Source organism: Magnolia sinica, chromosome 11 (genome assembly GCF_029962835.1).
Source record: "Magnolia sinica isolate HGM2019 chromosome 11, MsV1, whole genome shotgun sequence".
Lineage (NCBI taxonomy): Eukaryota > Viridiplantae > Streptophyta > Magnoliopsida > Magnoliales > Magnoliaceae > Magnolia > Magnolia sinica.
Window position 1 is genome coordinate 62,498,368 of NC_080583.1, and position 16,598 is coordinate 62,514,965.

Consider the following 16,598-nt stretch of genomic DNA (forward strand, 5'->3'; position numbering starts at 1 on the left):
TACAATATCTCCGCCTGAGAATTGTGTTTTTTTTTTTGGTTACTGACTCATATTTTCATCTCCTTCGTTCCAATCAACTAAATATAGTTTTCAATGCCGTCTTCGCCAACGGGCATGTTTGGTTGCCACTTGGAGATGAGTTCATCTCATTTGGTTAGTATCAATTACGTATTAAAAAAACATAGCTTATATAAATTCAGTGATGGTCGAATTGTCATCAAAGCATACAAATCAACGCCAACAAATTGATAAAGAATACCATTCCGACCCACACAACTCAACATGGAAGTAGCGTTTTCCGTTCCGTATCGAACAATCCGGTTCGTTGATCGTTCACGATAGGATGAACGCCCATAATCCATCCATCCATCCAAACTGGACCACAATTAAAAGAAAACCACTCGTCTTCGTTTTTGTGGATAGATAAGATGGAGACTGAAAATCCTAACCCCTTTTGCCGTTCGCATTCAACCTCGATCGTTCGTTCTTTCACTTCTTCGTCAGAAACGTCGGACAATGGCTCCAATATAGCTAGCGTTGAGCGTTATCTGATCTTCTGATCTCTCACTAAAAAGAAAAAATAATAAATAAATAAATAATAAAAACCTTCAGTTTTGGACGGGCTGCGCGCGTGGCAACCCTCTCATGAGCTCGTTCAAATTTTCTCTGTTTTTTCAGGTTTTCTCTAATTTTGAAACGATAATGGACTCGCTTCGTCTAGAGGTGCTCCCGTGCACTTAGAGTGCTTTAAGTTATAGTGCTCCTTAGTTGCTTTGAAGCACTTATATAATCCAATCAATTGATCTTGACTGTTCATTAGAACCAGAGAATATTGATTGGTCAGCATGCAAATAGAATAATGATTCGTCAAATGTTATCCATTAGATTAATGGCCTTTGATATGGACGGTCAATACAATTTAGACAAAATAATTCGAACCGCGCTGGGATGCAAGTTGGGGGCCACCGTGATGTTTTCGAGAAATCTAACCAGTTCATCTATTTTTTCGAGCTCATTTTAGTACATATGACTAAAAATGAGGACGATACAGGACTCAAGCGTGTCATACCAGATGAAACAGTGGGCAAAGGAATGCCTACTGTTGAAACCATCTTAGGCTCCACCTTGATATTTATATTCCATCCAAACCGTTTACAAGGTCATTTTAAATGGGATGAAGTGAAAATACCATAAATTAGACCAATACAAAACCTTTGTAATCATATAAATGTTTCAATGGTGGTCACTAAATCTCTACGGTTTCCTCTCGTGTGGCCCATTCGAGTTTTGAATACACCTTATTTTTTGCCACATGTCCTAAAATGATCCCTAAAAAACGGATGGACGGAGTGACTTTCTCACAAACATAGCAGTGGCCCACCCAAATTCCTTGGGACAGGAACTTCACGCGAAATGCTTTCCCATGAAATCCGCGTCGGTTGACGTGTCAAAGCTCTACGGGCACATGATGTATGTGTTATATCCACACCGTTCATCCATTTTCGAGTCATTTTTAGAAAAAAAAATAAAAATAAAAATCCAAATCGAGATTGATCCAATGTTCAATTGTTCCACACAACAGGAAACTGTGAGAATTTATTGCCTACCATTGAAAACTTCTTGGGCGCATATTGCGTTCTACCCCCGCCCGTCTCCGGCTGGAACGGGCAGGATCTCTGAGCGTTCACCTTGATGCATGGATCTTATGATCCTCCATTAGGGCTGAAAGTCGGGTGGGTTGGTGCTCAACCCGAGGCCAACCCAAGGTTCCTCTACCTCAGCCCTAATCCAACCCAACCCAACCCAACATTAGGTTGGAAATTCTCAACCCAAGCCTAACCTAAGTAGGCTCTATCGGTTTGGTCGGTTGGATACATGATAATATTTTCATTATTATAGTAATCTATTGTACTTCAATACATGTCTTATTTTTTGTATTTATAGATTTATTAATTATATATGCAGTTATTTATAGTAAAGAACTTTTTTTTTATAAAACAAACAAGCTAACATGTAGGACAACTATTCTTTAAAAGTCATGTTGTGTAGCACGCAGTCTATTTGAAAGAAAAAAATCTGGCATATCTTATTAGTTTGAGTCATCGAAAATGATATGGACCAATGAGACCCAACTACACTAGAATTTCCCATGCCTTCGACACAAACGATTCACACTCAATTATAATTTATTAGTAACTTATATATTGATCGGGTTCGGGTTGAGTCGGGCAACCCAAGACCTCAACCTGAGCCCAACCCGAGTTTTATCGGGTTGGTGTTTGTATAGCCTAAGCCCGAGATCAAACTCAATACATCCTGCCCGAGCCCAACCCAATGTCGGGTTGAACCCGCCCAACTTTCAGCACTATCCTCCATCTTTTTTTCCTACTATCATTTTAGGTTAGAGTTTCTCCCACCGTAAAATTCTTTTAATCCATTGTCTTTTTTAAAAGTTGAAAACTCTACTTTTCAATTCTAAACTAGTGTAGTACGATTGATTATTTTTGAACAAAAATACCCTTATTTTTTTTTCAAAATCAATCATTTATCCAAATATCTGAATGCAATATATATATATATATATATATATATATATATATATATATATATATATATATATATATATATATATATATATCTTTTTCTTTTAGGAGTGATGGTGATTTGCTCATTTGAATCTGTAATTGCTTCAACCCGGTCGTTGATAAACTCGGAATCTTTCAGGTTTTGTCCATAAGAGGTTGTTTGGCACCATAAAGTAATTGGGAGTTTCAAATCCCCTCGATCAGGGGATTTGAAATCCATAGAGAAAGCTTGGATTACATATAAAATATTTCCAAGAATTGCATGTGTAACATGTGTTACTAGACTATTAATCTATTGGACACATGGGCCACTAATGATATTCCAAAATAATTAGATTATCAATTGCATCACTATAATTACTTTAATACAATGATCAGCGCCGTCCAAACATTGTCCATGTAAATCAACGGTTAAAAATCGTTGGTTAGTCACTTGGAAGTAATCTTGTGCTTGTGGCCCATCCGAGAATTGGAATTTCATCATTTTTGAGCAAAAGTATATATTTCAGTGGGCTTGTTATAACCATTGTGTCAAACATTACATATGTTCACTAATCAGAGATATTAAAGTTGATTTAGTAATTAAATTCAAATTCATATAAATATACTATGCATAGCTACTTTACTATTATTATTATTATTAAAGTTGATTTTGAATCTACGATGCCAAACACAATAAGAGGATTTCAAATCTAGGGGGTTCCAAATCCACGCTCCCAACCGGACCTTAAGGGTTTTCTGTAATCTTTCAAATGGTTCTAAATCGCGTTTCACTTCAATGAACTCTTCTTCTTCTTCTTAAACTCGGGTTTCACTAGTACATGGGAGGTAAGGAAGAAGAATGAATGTATTTTTATTTTTTCACAGTTAACGAAATTTTCAGCGAGTATATGTGCAAATTCACCTAGTACTCGGTCAAATTCATCTAGTAATCGGTCAATTTCAACTAGTAATTCACCATGTACTCAATCAAATTCACCTAGTACTCGGTGAAATTTGACTGAGAACCCACTGAATTGACCAAGAACACACTGAAATTGATCGAAAACTCGATGAATTTGACTGAGAACTCAGTGAAATTGATAGAGAACTCACTGAAATTGACCGAGAACTCAGTCAAATTGACCGAGAACTCGCTGAAATTGTAACGTCTCGAAAAAATCGGTACAAATACCCGAGTACTACCTCAAGCAGAAATCACTAAGGACCAAATCCTTTAGAAATTAGACAAGAATTAGCTAAGTGTTAAACCAGATTACTTGTGAAATTAGCACTAATCGTGTTAAATACGATCTGTAAGACCCAAAACAAGTAGAATCATTAGATCAATCTCTAAACCTGGTTGCTCTCGGGAGCACATCGAAACTCCGTATCAGACCTAGACCGCACGTCGAAAGTCCAATTACTACGAAACCATACGGTTAGGACCGCATTCCTGGACTTGACAACCATCTCGGAAATCAAGTCCTAATAGTATCTACAAACGTACAACTTGAGCCCAGAGCGAAGTGTGTGAGAAGCGTGAATATCTTTAGAAAATGAACTGGGACTTAAGTGAATTGAGTCGTTTCACTTGCAGCCCAAATCTAAGGATTCAGACCGTCAGAATTTGACCCAATTACACCCTCGGATCAGAAAAAAATTTCAACACATGTCAGTGTACTTGTGTCCCTGATCGAGTATCGATGATCGTTGGACTGAAACTGGTCCGCCATGGTCGATTGTAAATACGATCGGACCGAAAACTTAACTTGACTTAGATCCAATGTTTATGAGCTTACGTCCGACTACACGCCAAAAAGGGCCTCCAGAAGTGCTCTGTTGAGCCGAAACATATGGGTTTTGGCGATAACCTAAGTATACCATGGCCCTGGGGTCATTGAGCTCACGTTTGAGTCTATATAAGCACCTTAAACCCTCTCTCTCTCATTTCATATGAATTTGGAAAACCCTAAGAGAGAGAAGATAGAAAAGAGAAGGAAAGAGAGAGAAAGTGAGAGAGAGAGAGAGAGTCAATGATTCTTCCTGGGATTCAGTCCCATTACTCCACGTGCTTATTCACCATTCCTGTATCGCTTTTCCGGTGATTCCGATCCCGTTTCTAGGTAAGAAAACATAACCCTAATCTGTTTTAGGGTTTCAAATAGAGTGAATGATGAATTAGCTAACCTATTTCATACGTTAGGTTGCTGTTGTGCCATAGACGACAAATTAAAGAACGAACTGAGTTCGTTACGAGTTTACCGATGAAAGGTGCGGACTATAAGTGTTTAGGTTATGATTTTCAAGACTTTCAATGTCCGTTAATAATTTATGACTGACTTGATTGCTATCACATGCTTAGAAACGATGTTTCCCGCACTTTACTCATATATATGAACTATGTTGAATATAATGAAATCCATGTGTTTGTTGATATGCTGGAATGAATATGGAATTATAATTCGTGCTTGCCATGATTATTAATTGTAAATGCATGATCGTTGTATACGTGACATCTCCTTTGTGAAAGGATTTGTTATAATATGTGTTTTAACTAAGTTATTACATGTATGTTATATGTGTAGTAAGTGTTTGATGAAATGCCTGAATATAAAAATACTTGTTTAAATGCATGTAATGAGGGTGTTGGGAAAAGATTCTCAATCCCTTTAACTATGGTTATAGTATCCTTTATATAAACCTATCTTACTATTATTGCGGTATGGATGAAATGTCTATGTATGATACTAGTATTTGTTTGTTAAATTACTCAAGTACAATTTATATCTGATTTCTATTGTCACATGCTGTTTGGATTACTATATGTGAATGCTATCTTTAGAATGTGATTGGGGCTACGACATATTCTAGGCAATCGGTAATGGTTTACGATAAGTGGCCGTATTACTTAGCCACGATAGACACGCCTGATGAATCCGAGTCGTACGCTGCTAGTTGGCAATAGTTAGGCCACGTGGAGTGCTTGCGCGCTCCATGTCGATCGGCTTGACATATGCTCGTACCAGTCAAGCTTGTCAAGTAACCCGATTGACCCGATGAATGTTCACCATGTATGGACGCTACTGCTTGAACCTAAGGTACCAAACTCACCAGTGAAAATCTCGTTAACCTTGGTACCTCGATCCGCTAAGACTCATGAGCCGGGCATGGTGGTATGGGACACCGTGGTCGTGCTATCGGCCTATGCTAGGGTGACGAGCCTCCCCGTAGTGACCAGTGAGCAACCCAAACTCGTGAGAGGAATACGGTGGTATGGGACACTGTATTCGAGCTATCAACTTACGACTAAGTGATGAGTTATTTGTAGTGACCTCGAGCATAATCTGAGACTGCGCTGAGGCAACGAGCCTTTCCGTAACAACTAGAGTATAAACTAGGCCTGCACTGATCAAGTGACGAGCCCTTTGTAGTGACCTAGAACCACATCATCGTATGAGATTTACTAGGATTGATTGCCCTAGAATGCGTCATTATTTGGGAGTTGATATAAGGGAGGTACCTTAGCTTCCTAATCCTGCTGTATGAAAAGGCCTAATAAGAACTCGATAATCACACTCATAACATCGCACTGCATGTGCCTTTGGCGTTGGTGTTGAGCACAGAGGAAGGGGTGTATGCCGCGACCGTAAGAGGAAGATCGTAGAGGGAGTGCAGGCGAGGGCATGCATCATTAATACATATCATATTTGCATTAACCAGAGTACTTAGGGATGTTTGGTTGTATTGCTTTATCATTACTGCTTGATTGAATTGATAACATGTTAACCTTTGCTCTATAGCTCCACTGAGTTAATCACTCACTCTCACGTTCTGGGACGGTATTTTAAACACCAACTAGACTCTGTCTTAGTTGCAGGTGATGGCGATACTTATGAGGCAGAGCCGGACTATTTCGATGACGAGGAGGAGTTCTCCTATATGCAACTCTCTGGCGGGTCTATGTAGACCTGGAGTTGCGCTGTTTGGGCTACGGGGTTTTGGACTAGTTGACATTACACATTACCATCTTGTATATTTTGAGAATTTACATGTAATTATTGACCTGGTAAAATGATCATACTCTGGAGACCTACGATTACTTACACGTTTTATATATCTATTACAGTCTTCCGCTTGCCTAAATTAATTGTCTCTGGAGTATAATATACTATTTTGGCTTAATCTCATTCATGTTTAATGTGCTAATACAGACAACATTTAACCATCATTATTTATGTTGCATAAGTGATGCGTTGGAACTCGGGAATTGAGCTCCTGCTTGACCTCCAATTTTCCGGGTGTTACAAGTTGGTATCAGAGCATGATTTGGATTAAACTAGACCTGGGTTATGGTCACACAATGCACGCTAATGCATTTCGACGTAGGAGGGTGTAAGAAAACGTAGAAACAGACTTCGGATCCCCAATTTGACCGAACGGCGAAATCAACTGAAATCAACCGTAGAAATTGGACCCTTGGGTTTTCCCGATCACGTGAAATGATCCCAACACCCTTCTAGACCGTAATCAACGGGCTTAAACGAAGATTTAACCCATTCCAAACTCAAACAACTCGAAAAATGTGAATGTACATGAAATAGGACCTGAAACGACTCAAAATGGAGTCGGGGCCAAATCGGTACTATTCGGGGGGACCCACAGTGGACCCTGCATATTTCCAGCACCCGGGGGGGGGGGGGGGGGGGGGATGCCAACGCCAAGGTGGCGAGCCCTAGCCCGGAGGTCTAGGGACTGGCGATGGCATCGCCAGATCGATGAGCCCTCGCCGGTCGGACACATCGGGCCTGTCGGGCAGGCACAGGCCGGGTGGGCTGACGCATGTGGGCTACTGTGTGGCCCACCAAATTGAGTAAAAATGGATTTTTCCATTTCATTTGCTCCCCTCTCTTATTTGTCACACCTCCAAGCTCTCCTTTCTCCCCAAAAACTCCATTTCCCTTCTCAAATCTCCCCTTCATTCTCCCATTTCCTCATTTTCCTTCAAGACTTACACCCCTCCACCGTTTTTATCAACACCCACCTCCTATCTCTCTCATTTCCTTCGATTCGAGTGTACAAACCTTCCATTTGTGACTCATATATCTTCAAGTCCTACAACCCATCTTATTCCCCATTGTTATCTCACTAAAATGGCTCTTTTTGAGCTTGTAGTGGCCATGTTTTCACTTTCCACACTTCTTTCCCTCATGGAGAAGAAGAGGGCTCCTACGGATGAGGCCGGGCCTAGTCGCCCTACTCGTTCAAGGAGACTGAGAGGCGCCACTGCTAATGCAAGCGTCGATCGAGAGATAAGGACAAAGTGGGATCTCGATCCCTAGGCTCCCCTCGAGAGGGCCCTACTGGCAGATCTATCCCATGGACGATTCTAGGGCTGTAGGGTTCTTTTTGAAGCACACATGGACGAGAAACTCATTGGCAAATATCTGGTGATGGACAGCCTGGTCGAGGCCGGGTGGGGTCCTGTATTTGAGGGTAAGACAAAGGCCAATGTGAACACTGTCCGAGCCTTCTACGCGCACATTCGGGAGCTAACGTTAGAGCCTTTGCAGTTTAAATTTCCCATGGGAAGGTGAGATCTCACAGTTAATGCTAGCTTGATAGCTCGACTTATGGGAGTGCCGCTTGGCGAGGTCCATACTAGCGAGAAGAATCTTCAGAGTGCACGTGAAAGAGATCGTCGCACGCGATTCCTTTGTGGCCAATTGACCTACTGGAATTCAAACGATAGTCTCCTGGCATCCAATATGACTGACGACTTCTACCTACTCCACCACATTTTCACATACAATGTGTATCCCAGGTAGAGCAATCGCAGCGAGTGTACACACCTGATGGTAGACTTTCTGTACCAAGCTGGGCAGGGAGAGACGCTATGCGTGCCTACGTATGTGCTGCTACAAATAGTGTAAACTGCGCGCTCTTCCAAGACATCCATTTCGCTCCCCTTCGGCCTACTTATATGCAAGCTTGCACGTGAATTCGCCTATATACTTGGCATAGAACTTCTTGTGCCGATCCATTTCATCAACGACACCACTCTCAACAATATGGAGATTGGGCCACGACAACTTCTAGCCCGACTCGACGAGAGTGAGGATGAGACAGAGAGCGAAAAGGAAGAGAGCAATGAGGAAACCAGGGATGAGATAGAAGAAGAGCAGGCTGAGGAAGAAGAGGAGGCCCAGGACACTGACGAGGACTCTCCTCCTGTTACACAGGAGCGCTCTAGTGATCAGGCCGCTATAGAAGTCTGCTTGGCTCAACTTGAGGAGGGCTAGGCTGCCCTACGACAAGAGGTTGGTGAGACCCGGGCTTTCGTGAAGCGAAAGTTTAGCAAGGTGTCTCGTTCTTTGAGGGCTATCCTGTGCTGTGTGCAGGATAAGAATGCACCTCCACCATCGCCGAATTCTAACGACTAGTCGTGCATGTAGTCGTCTTTTATTTTGCTTCGTTTGTTTGTTTCTAGATATAGCCGTGTTGGGCTTAGTCTTATGGTAGGGTTAGTCTTATGTTTTAGTGTTTGAAGCCTTAATTGTATTAGCTCGCATGCATCTTCTGTCATGATTCATGTAATGTTGTATCTCATGTATTGCGACAAATTTTGGTAAATGAAATTCATGAAGTTTCTTAAGTTGTGTGTGAATGCTGTGTAGTTGAGTTTGTGAGCATGCTGAATCTGACCTGTGTTGCACCCTATGTTGTATATAGGGAATGCCACATAGAGCACGCGGAGCTCGGCACGTCTCTCTGGGCGAATCGTTTGACGGGGCATCTCCCCTAAGCAATAGCCATACGGACTCCAGCTTGGGTCCGATCCACGAGATTATGCCGGATTCCCAGCCGACCATTGGCCCCACTGTTAGGCCGACGCCTATGACACCACCCGTGGTACCACCTGTCACACCATCGGTTCCTGAGCAAAACCGTGCGTCTACCTCGACACCTTGCATACCACAGTCCGCTCTGCCTCCTGATAGGCTAGAGCAGATGATGCTGTTGATGCAGCAGCAGCAGGTACAACAACAGCAACAGCAACAGCAGTTTCTAGCTACTATGACAGGGGTTTTTGCCCAGAGTATGGGTGTGGCTCCACCTGCATCACCTATGCACCCTGCTAGGAATGCGGGTGCTAGCGGCCTTTTTGAGCGATTCCAGCACTTGCGGCCTTCTACCTTCGCGGGTACGCACCGACCCGAGGAGGCCGAGTATTGGCTTGACCGCATCTCTAAGATGCTAAGGCCGCTGCACTGCACTGAGGCAGAGTAGGTGGAGTTGGTCACCTTCATGTTCGAAAAGGATGCCAGCTTATGGTGGGACAGCGTCCTCAGGACCATTGCTGTCAGTTTTGTGTGGACTTGGGAAGCCTTTGAGACGCGCTTTCACGAGAAGTATTTTCCTCTCACTTATCGGCATGAGAAGGAGAGTGAGTTTCTTTGCCTCCGTCAGGGAGGGATGACAGTGGCAGAATATGAGAACAAGTTTACGGAGCTGGCCAGGTATGTTTCGTTGATTTTACGTGATCAGACGATGCGAATGCGGTGCTTTTCTGAGGGCCTATGACCTGAGATACACTCGAAGATGTGTTGCGCTAGCATATCTACCTATGCTGAGCTAGTGGGCATGTCTTTGCGAGCGGAGCAGGATGTGAATTGTTTATCTCGTACGTGTGCACCCATGGGTCAGAGGCCTCGACCAAATCTACCGAATCGGCCATTCCTCGGAAGAGGCCATGCACAGACTCGCCTCCTAGGATTGCGGCTCCACCAGCCCCTATGAGGCGACCAGACTTGTGGTGCACGTACTGCAGACGTGTGGGCCACGCAGATACTTATTGCTTTAACAAGATGAGGGACAACAGTTTCTCGTCACCTCAGAGGATCAATCGCCAGCCCCCACATGTTATCATAGCTCCACCTCTACGGATGACACCAGCTCATCCATCATTTTATCCGCCTATACCTGGCTTCAGGCCGCCTCAGCGACCTATAGCATCACAGCCGAACCGTTCATAGAAGGTTCGTGTGCACTCACTGTCAGCTGAGGCATCCGAGACGACAGTTACGACACCACCGGCTTTCAAGGTCACATTGCATGTGCAATGTATACCGGTTTTCTTATTAGTGGACACGGGTCCACTACCTCTATAGTATCATGCGCAACAGTCAAGCGACTGGGGTTGGAAATTAGTCCCATGAAGGGAGTGAGACTCCTTGCTGCCATAGGGACTTTTTCAGACATTACCAAGATGTGGAAGGATTGCTCAATAGACTTAGGGGGCAGGACAGTTCTCGTCGACTTGATTGTTGCCCCACTATGGCATTATGATGTTATCCTCGGTATGGATTGGCTCACCAAGATGAAGGCTGAGATCGATTGCGATACCAGAGTGGTGACAACTCATGCACCTAAGGGTACGACCTTCACTTTTGCGGTTCAGGTCAATTTGCCCAGCCGCTTGCATTGTTATGCTTCCTTGTTAAAGAATGTTTATGGCCGAACACTTGAAACCACGCCTGTAGTCTGAGATTTTGAGGATGTATACAGAAGATACCTGGGTTGCCTCCTCAGCGCGAGATTGATTTTACCATTGATCTAGTGTCTGGTGCGACACCCATTTCATTACCAACATACCGCATGCCTCCATGTGAGATGGAGGAACTGAGGAGACAGATCGATGGTCTGTTGGAGTCGGGTTTTATACGGCCTAGCGTATCTCCGTGGGGAGCACCTGTGCTGTTTATGAAGAAAAAGGATGGATCCCTGCGATTGTGTATTGATTATCGTAGGTTGAACCAAACGACGATGAAGAACAAGTATCCTTTGCTCAGGATAGATGATTTGTTTGATCAGTTAAAGGGGGCACGATACTTCTCAAAGATTGACTTACAGTTAGGGTATCACCAGTTGTGCATCAGGGATGAGGACGTGCAAAAGACAGCTTTCAGGACCAGTTTTGGGCACTATGAGTTTCTCGTTATGTCGTTCAGTCTTACGAACGCACCGACCGTGTTCATGGACTTGATGAACAGGGTGTTTCGGCTGTTTCAGTTCTGATGCATCATCATGTTTATAGATGACATTCTGATATACTCTACGAGTCGGGAAGAACACGAGGAACACCTGCGAGTAGTCTTGGATACTCTGAAGAAGAACCAGTTGTTCACGCAGTACAAGAAGTGCGACTTCTGGAAAGAGGAAGTCAATTTCCTAGGACATGTGGTGTCTAAGGAAGGGATAGCAGTTGACCTCGCTAAGGTAGCCACGGTTCAGGACTGGGAGCAGCCCGGTTCGGTTACTGAGGTGAGGAGCTTTCTTATTCTGGCAGGGTACTACTGTCGATTTATTCAGGACTTCTCCAAGATCGCCAGCTCGTTATCTCAGTTGACACGGAAGAATCTGAAGTTCGCCTGTAATGAGAAGGCAGAAGCAGCTTTTCAGGAGTTGAAGGACAAGCTAACGTCCGCCCCTGTGCTTTTCAGGGGTTAGGTATACTATATACACTGACACGTCTCGCGTTGGTCTGGGTTGTGTCCTTATGTAGAAGGATAGGGTGATTGCTTACGCCTCAAGGCAGTTGAGGAAACACGAGGAGAACTACCCTACACACGACCTAGAGTTGGCAGTTGTCATCTTTGCACTAAAGCTCTGGAGACATTACCTTTGCGGAGAGCAGTTCGAGCTCTTTTGCGACCACAAGAGCCTTAGGTACATATTCACTCAGAGGGACTTGAATGTGAGGCAGCGACGATGGATGGAGAACTTGAAGGACTTCAAGTTGGAGGTCTCTTACCATCCGGGAAAGGCCAACCTTGTGGTAGACGCGCTGAGCCGTAAGAAGGCGTTAGCATTTACGGCTCCGCTGATGATAGCAAAGTGTGATATAGTAGAGTTTGTGCGAGACTTTGAGCAGAAACTCAAGGTGGAGGAGCCATTTGAGAGTGTCACACATATTCGGGTACAACCACTCATTGATGACAGGATTATTGCGGCTCAAGCAGACGATGAGCTATTGACGAAGATGAGGGAGCAGGTTAGTGCAGCTGAGGACTCAGAATGGAGAGTTGGCACAGATGGGGGTTTACGTTATCGTGGCCGCCTATGCGTCCCAAATCTTCCTGACTTGAGGAAGGAAGTTCTCGAGGCTGCTCACAATTCGAGGATGGCAATGCATCCTGGCAGTACGAAGATGTACCGCGACATGAAGCGCTCATATTGGTGGGACAATATGAAGGCCCATATAGCAGAGTATATATCATGTTGTCTCACGTGCCAACAGGTCAAGGCCGAACATCGCCGACCTCCTAGATTGCTTTAGCCCATGCCCATAGCTGAATGGAAATGGGATTTCATCTCTATGGATTTTATATCAAGGCTACCGAAGACGAGGAAGGGGCATCACTCCATATGGGTAATCGTGGACCGGTTGACGAAATCGGATCATTTCCTCCCTATCAGAGTTTCGAACTCTGTAGACAAGTTGGCTAGGTTGTACATCAAGGAGATTATACGTCTACACAGAGTTCCTCTGGAGATCGTGTTGGACCGAGACACGCGATTCACATCTATATTCTGGACTCGTATCCAGGAAGCAATGGGTGTAAAATTGAAGTTTAGTACAACGTTCCATCCACAGATTGACGGGCAGACGGAACGGGTAAACCAGGTGTTAGAGGACATGTTGCGAGCTTATGTGCTGGATTTCAAGGACAGTTGGGACGATTGTCTTCCTTATGCAAAGTTCGTGTACAACAATAGTTTTCAGGCGAGTATTGGCATGTCTCCCTATGAAGCCTTGTATAGATGCCCCTGTCGAGCGCCGCATTGCTGGGTAGAGGTTGGCGAGAAGAGCCTGATTGGCCCAGAGTTAGTTCAGGCGATCTCAGAGAAGATCGACATTATCAGGCGTCGACTCCTAGTAGCAAAGAGTAGACAGAAGAGCTACGCTGATACGAGGCAGCGGCAGTTAGAGTTTGAGGTCGGGGATCATGTGTTTCTGAAAGTTTCCCTAATGAAGGGAGTCCTTCGGTTTGGGAAGAAGGGGAAGCTTATGCCGAGATTCATTGGCCCATTTCAGATACTTAATCGAGTGGGTGTGGTAACATACCGTCTTGTTTTGCCCACCTACTCATAGGCGTGCACAACGTATTTCATGTACATATGCTGAAGAAATACGTTCATGATCCTTCCCACATTATCAGATGGGAGCAGGTGCAGTTGAGTGAGGAGGCTACTTATGTACTGCGACCGATGCGTATTCTAGATAGGAAAGAGCAGGTGTTGTATAGCAAGGTGATTCCACTTGTGAAGGTTCTGTGGACACACCACATTGAAGAGGAGGCTACTTGGGAGATGAAAGCTGAGGTTCGAAAGAACTATCCTCAGATTCTCGAGGAGTACGAAAAGGTACTAATTTCGAGAATAAAAATTTTCTTTAAGGAGAGTAGATTGTAACGTGTCGAAAAAATTCATACAAAGACCTGAGTACCACCTCAAACAGAAATCACCAAGGACCAAATCCTTTAGAAATTAGACGAGAATTAGCTACGTGCTAAACCAGATTACTTGTGAAATTAGCATTAATCATGTTAAATACGATCTGTAAGACCCAAAACAAGTAGAATCATTAATACTACTTTACCCTAAAATCTAGGATTAATCTTTAAACCCAGTTACTCTCAGGAGCACACCGAAACTCCGTATCGGACCTGGACCGCGCGTCGAAAGTCCGATTACTGTGAAACCATATGGTTAGGACCGCATTTTTAGACTTGACAACAACCTCGGAAATCAAGTCCTAATAGTATCCAGAAACGTACAACTTGAGCCCGGAGCGAAGTGTTTGAGAAGTGTGAATATCTTTAGAAAATAAACTGGGACTTAAGTGAATTGAGTCGTTTCACTTGCAGCCCAAATCTATGGATTCAAACCATCAGAATCTAACCCAATTACACCCTCGAATCAGGAAAAATTTCCAACACATGTCAGTATACTTGTGGTCCTGATCGAGTATCGGTGACCGTTGGACTGAAACTGGTCCGCCACGGTTGATCTGTAAATCTGATCAGACCGAAAACTTAACTTGACCTAGATCTAATGTCTGGGAGCTTAAGTCCAACAACACGCCAAAAAGGGGCCTCCAGAAGTGCTCTGTTGAGCCGAAACAAATGAGTTTTGTCTATAACTTAAGTATACCATGGCCCTGGGGCCATTGATCTCACGTTTGAGTCTATATAAGCACCTTAAACCCCCTCTCTCTCATTACATACGAATTTGGAAAACCCTAAGAGAGAGAAGAGAGAAAAGAGAAGGAAAGAGAGAAAGTGAGAGAGAGACAGTCGGCAATTCTTCCTGGGATTCAGTCCCATTACTCCACGTGCTTATTCACCATTCCTGTATCGCTTTTCTGGTGATTCCGATCCCGTTTCTATGTAAAAAAACCTAACCCTAATCTATTTTAAGGTTTCAAATAGAGTGAATGATGAATTAGCTAACCTATTTCATACGTTCGGTTGTCGTTGTGCCATAGACGACAAATTAAAGAACGAACCGAGTTCGTTACGAGTTTACCAGTGAAAGGTGCGGACTATAAGTGTTTAGGTTATGATTTTCAAGACTTTCAATGTCAGTTAATGATTTATGACTGACTTGATTGTTATCACATGCTTAGAAACGATGTTTCCCGCACTTTACACATATATATGAATTATGTTGAATATAGTGAAATCTATGTGTTTGTTGATATGCTGGAATGAATATGGAATTATCATTCATGCTTGCCATGATTGTTGATTGTAAATGCATGATCGTTGTATACGTGGCATCTCCTTTGTGAAAGGATTTGCTATAATATGTGTTTTAACTAAGTTATTACATGTATGTTATATGTGTAGTCTAAGTGTTTGATGAAATGCCTGAATGTAAAAATACTTGTTTAAATGCATGTAATGAGGGTGTTGGGATAGGATTCTCAATCCCTTTAACTATGGTTATAGTATCCTTTATATAAACCTATCTTACTACTATGTGTGGTATGGATGAAATGTCTATGTATGATACTAGTATGTGTTTGTTAAATTACTCAAGTACGATTTATATCTAATTTCTATTGTCACATGCTGTTTGGATTACTATATGTGAATGCTATCTTTAGAATGTGATTGGGGCTACGACGTAATCTAGGCAATCAGTAATGGTTTACGATAAGTGGTCGTACTACTTAGCAACGATAGACACGCCTGATGAATTCGAGTCGTACGCTACTAGTCGGCAGTGGTTAGGCCACGCAGAGTGCTTATGCACTTCATATCGATCAGATCGACGTATGCTTGTATCAGTCGGTCTTGTCAAGTAACCCGATTGACCCGATGAATGTTCTCCATGTATGGATGCTTCTGCTTAAACCTAAGGTACCAAACTCACTAGTGAAAATTCTTTTAACCTTGGTACCTCGATCTGTTAAGACTCATGAGTCGGGCATGGTGGTATGGAACACCGTGGTCGTGCTGTCGGTCTACGCTGGGGTGACGAGCCTCCCTTAGTGACCAGTGAGCAACCCAAGCTCGTGAACGGAATACGGTGGTATGAGATACTGTATTCGAGCTGTGGGCCTACGACTAGGTGACGAGCCATTCGTAGTGATCTCGAGTATACTTTGAGACTGTGCTGAGGCGACGAGCCTTTCCGTAGCACATAGAGTATAAACTAGGCCTATACTGATTAGGTGACGAGCCCTTTGTCGTGACCTAGAACCGCAACATTGTATGAGATTTACTAGGATTGATGACCCTAGAATGGGTCATTGTTTGAAAATTGATATAAGGGAGGTACCTTAGCTTCCTAATCCTGCTATATGAAAAGGCCTAATAAGAACTCGGTAATCACACTCATAACATCGTACTGCATGTGCCTTTAGCATTGGCGTTGAGCACAGAGGAAGGGGTGCATGTCGCGACCATAAGTGGAAGATCGCAGAGGGAGTACAGGAGAGGGCATGCATCATTAACACATATC